A 5,265-nucleotide genomic window follows, 5' to 3' on the forward strand; every position below is an offset into this window, starting at 1 on the left:
GGTCGTCTCAGTGCACCAGCCCCAAGCATCCAGTATCATGCATTGAACCTGGACTGGCGATTCGTTTCACATATGATGTTATACATGTTTCAATGCCATTCTCCCAAATTATCCCACCCTCACCCTCTCCCACAGAGTCCAAAAGACCGTTCTATACATCTGTGTCTCTTTTGCTGTCTCGCATACAGGGTTGTCGTTACCATCTTTCTAAATTCGATATATATGTGTTAGTATACTGTATTGGTGTTTTTCTTTCTGACTTACTTCACTCTGTATAATAGGCTCCAGTTTCATCCACCTCCTTAGAACTGATTCAAATGTATTCTTTTTAATGGCTGAGTAATACTCCATTATGTATATGTACCACAGCTTTCTTATCCATTCATCTGCTGATGGACATCTAGGTTGCTTCCATGTCCTGGCTATTATAAACAGTGCTGCGATGAACCTTGGGGTACATGTGTCTCTTTCAATTCTGGTTTCCTCGGTGTGTATGCCCAGCAGTGGGATTGCTGGATCATAAGGCAGTTCTATTTCCAGTTTTTTAAGGAATCTCCACGCTATTCTCCATAGTGGCTGTACTAGTTTGCATTCCCACCAACAGTGTAAGAGGGTTCCCTTTTCTCCACACCCTCTCCAGCATTTATTGCTTGTGGACTTTTGGATCGCAGCCATTCTGACTGGCGTGAAATGGTACCTCATCGTGGTTTTGATTTGCATTTCTCTGATAATGAGTGATGTTGAGCATCTTTTCATCTGTTTGTCTTCAAAGATGACATTTTTTTTTAATTCAGGTTTTTTTTACTATAGAATATTCCAAAACTGAGACTTTCCTGATTGTTTTCTCGTTTGGAGATTCAGGTTAAGCATTTGGACAGGAATATTACATGGGTGACATTATAGAGTTTTGACTGCATCATGCAAGGAGCTGCCTATTTTCAGCTTCTGCCACTGTAAACTGTGCTTAGTTTTATTGGTTGGTGAGATGATGTGATATATTGAGACCATGTAAATACCTGGTTTCCCAGCACAGCTTCATTCAGTAATAGTAACATTCACTGATGATCTTTACCTGATCACTTAGTATCTCACTAAATGCAACATTACATTTTTCTGATTCTACTTTTTTTCCTATATTTTAGCTGACAGTCTCCTGGAAAGAAGATCTTACCATTAACACCATTATCCCTTCTGAGCAACACTGTGGACTCGTGTATTCTTTTTTATTCAGTGCGTCATTGTTTATTAACAACATTCTTTTTGATGCTTTTTGGTTCAAGGACACTGAAACTGATTATATAGCAGGAGTCTTTGCTGTTAGGAGATACATATGATAGTATTTAGAAATGAAGTGTCATGATATATGCAACTCTCAAATTATTCAAAATATACAAATACACAAATTATAAAAAATATACCAAGAAGATATTTGCTCACAATGAGAGAGCTAATGTACCAAAATATGGATAGATTTTAAGTCTGGATAAAGGTTTGAATTTTTTTAAGTAGAAGAGGGAAAAAAACACAAACAAAATGTTAAAAACTGATCAGTTCTTATACCAAACCTCGGATAGATTCCTTTTTCTCCCATTGCACCCAATTTCAAAAGGAGGGAGGTATTGCTCTCTAGTCCTCATCACCTATTCCTTCACCTTCATTAAATCTATCATTCAATACTGTCTATTTTACTCCATCATATACCCATTTCCTTTTTCCTTTCCCTGAAACCACACTATTTCAGATTCATTACCCAAACCATTATGATGGCCTCCAAATTTATCTTTCTCTCTCCAGTATCTCTTCTCTATCATTTACCATGAAGCTTCCAGGACAAATTCCTTAAGCATAGCTTTGACTAGGTAAATACTGGTTCTTGGTCTGCAGTATAATACCATGCAAATTCCTCAACAGGGCATTCAAAGTCCTCTATATTCCACCAGTTCATCAACCCTGCTACCTTGAACAACCTAAATAATATACTTAGATCTAATCTGACTCCTGTTTGGGCTGAAAAATACATATCCCTTTTTACCTTCTTTGCCATCTACATCTCCATTCGTTGAGAAAGTAGTCATCCTAAAATCTACCACTTCCATGAAATATTCTCCAATTCCCTTAGTGTGGAAATTATTTCCCTTTTGCAGAACTCAGAATACTTACTATACACTTTCCCTACTGCACATACCTCAGAGTGTCTTGAAATAGAGAGAAGCCTCATCACCCCCTTGGGAGCCAGTCAAGATTTTAGCCTTCTTAAAGACAGAAACTTCTATTATCCATTTTCACCTCTCCTAAAAACTAGTACAGTCCTTAGTAGGGCTCAAGAATGTTGATGGATTGATTTTTTAAAACTGCAGGCAAATAATTGTTTCTGAAAACAGTGAATAAAACTTTCTACCATCTCATAGGCTATACACTTACCCTTAAATGGAAAATATTCTAGATAGATACCGATGAACATATGTTGCTGAAACATATCAGTATCACCATCATCAAAAGCAGAGTCTTCCAAAATGAAAGGCAATGTTGGAAAATATTAAAACCATTGAGGCTGACTGCATTTTGTTTGCACCAGATATAGTAAGTTGGAGACACAAATTTGTCTCCAAGAGGTTGCAATATTAAGACCTTTTGACCTGGGAGGAAATATGGTTACTGCAGTTTCCTGAGAAGAGACATGGCATAAGGAAAGCAATGCTGCAGAAAGAATATTGTGGAAAATGAATACAAAACTGACTAAAGAGAAGAAAGCAGAAGTGCAATTAGAGGTATGGCCTGGCAATGCCAGGTGAAGAGGGCCAGGAAGGGAGTTATGACAGCAATAATAAAGACAGAGAGGCACAGATACAAATTTAAAGTATTAATATAGCAAGAGTTGATTTAGGTAAGCTACAGAAAAAAGAAGAAATCAAGAATTTTGTATCATAAACATGTAGGTTCCCAAAGCACCTTGTGTGCATTTCTATTTAACATGTTGGTAGAAAAAAAAAATCTGTTTTCTTTCTCATCCCAGCTCATTTGGAGCCACTTAAGGGCAGAAACCATGTTGCACCCATCTTTGTAACTCCAGTCCCTAGTCCCTAGGGACATGCGTGTGTGTATGCATGCGTGCCAAGTTGCTTTAGCCATGTATGACTCCCTGAGAGAAGCCAAAGAAAAAAAATTCATAGAACTAAACTGATGACAATTTATTACAGGTAAAAGGGAGGACTGAACTTGCATATGAAGTTCAAAGAGTACCCTGCAGTGGTACCTAATACACACATGTGTGAGTTGGACAGTCATCCAGAAGGGAGTAGTAATACTTCTGTTTCAGTAATATGAAATCTAGAGAGACGGTAATGATGAACCTATGTGCAGGGCAGCAGTGGAAAAGTAGACACTGGAGACACAGTGGGGGATGGAGAGAATGGGATGAACGGGGAGAGTAGCGTTGAAAGGTATGTCTTTATTTTTAAAGATGCATGCTGAATTATGTCGGAACAAAATCTCATGATGACAGAAACTTTCTTCATGGTAATTTAGCAGTAAAATGGAGGAAGTAAATATGGCAAACTGTGAACTGTTAAATCTAAGTGATGGCTACATAACTACTCAGCTCTGCTGCTCTACAGGGAACATAGCCATAGACAGTATAAAAGCCAATGAGCATGGTTGTGTCCCAGCTATGGGTGACATCTTTAAAAACAGAGTTCAAACTTATTTTCAAAGTTCCACCTAGCACAATACTGAATATGCAGTCATGCGGTGGATGCTCAATGAGAATTTTTTTTTTTTTTTTTAAGTTTTGGGACTTCCCTGGTGGTGCCGTGGATGAAGAATCTGCCTGCCAATGAAGGAGACGTGGGTTCCATCCCTTGTCTGGGAAGATTCCACATGTTGCAGAGTGACTGAACCCATGTGCCACAATTACCGAAGCCTGCACGCTCTAGAGCCAGGAAGCCCTCGTGCTGCAACTGCTGAAGTCCGCACCTAGAGCCTTTGCTCCACAACAAAAGAAACTAGAGAAAGCAGCAATAAAGACCCAGTAGAACCAAAAAAATTTTTTTATTATTTTAATTAAAAAAAAAGAATTGACAATAGCTATCTCTTCACTACTCTTATGGTAAGATATTTCAGTAGGATCCAGTGTTTTCAGAGTCACATAGGATTCCCCTGCCAATTAATAATCTTTCCATTTAGAGAAAACCACATAAAGATGTGATGATGTTGGACTCTCATTCTAGAACTGACTAGAGAAAAATGAAAAGTCTCCTTGTATCTGACTTAAAGGAAAGGAAGAAGAGTTAGACTGAAGACTATTTTAGTGAATTTAAAAAGTCTTTCTGAAAATAAAAAGCTAAAAATACAATTTGATTATAAAGATGTATCTTTTCCTCAGTGATTAATTGCTTTAATTTTGGTGGTTATTTTCAGTCTTCCTGATTTTTTTTTCGTAATCTCCAATCTTCTGAATTCTCCTAAAATCAACTAATGTATTAATGAATCATATTTTGTATTACAAAAAAATCTATCCATCTGGTGCAGGAGTCAGCAAACTTTTTCTGTAAAGAGCCAGAAAAGTAATTATTTTAGGCTTTGCAGGCTACATGGTCTCTGTCATAACTACTCAGCTCTGCTGTTCTAGAGGGAACATAGCCAGACAATACATAAGCCAAAGAAAATGGTTGTGTCCCAATAAAATAACAAGGCAGTGAGCCAGATTTGGCCCATGGCTATAATTTGCCAACACCTACCTATCATTATGTTTAATTTTATTACAAAAATTCTCAACTATACAGAAAACAAATAGAAAACCATAAGCCATCACTTAGATTTAACAGTTCACATTTTGCCATATTCACTTCATCCATTTTATTGCTGAATTACCATGAAGAGGACTTCTGTCATCAGGAGATTTTGTTCCTACATAATTCAGCATGCATCTTTAAAAAGACAGACATACTTTTCAGTGCTAGTCTCCCAACTCATCCCATCCTCTCCTTCTCCAGCTGTGGCCACAATGTCTCCGTTTCCACTGCTGCCTTGCAAATAGGTTCATCAGTCCATCTTTCTAAATTCCATACATATGCATTAATATATGATATTTGTTTTCCTCTTTCTGACTTACTTCACTGTGTATAATAGGTTCTAGGTTCATCCACTTCATTATAACTGAATCTGATATGTTCTTTTTATGACTGAGTAATACTCCACTGTATATAGGTACCACAACTTCTTTATCCATTCATCTGTCGATGGGCATCTAGGCTGCTTCCATGACTG

The sequence above is a fragment of the Bison bison genome, unplaced genomic scaffold (genome assembly GCF_000754665.1).
Source record: "Bison bison bison isolate TAMUID 2011002044 unplaced genomic scaffold, Bison_UMD1.0 scf7180017864498, whole genome shotgun sequence".
Taxonomy (NCBI): domain Eukaryota; kingdom Metazoa; phylum Chordata; class Mammalia; order Artiodactyla; family Bovidae; genus Bison; species Bison bison.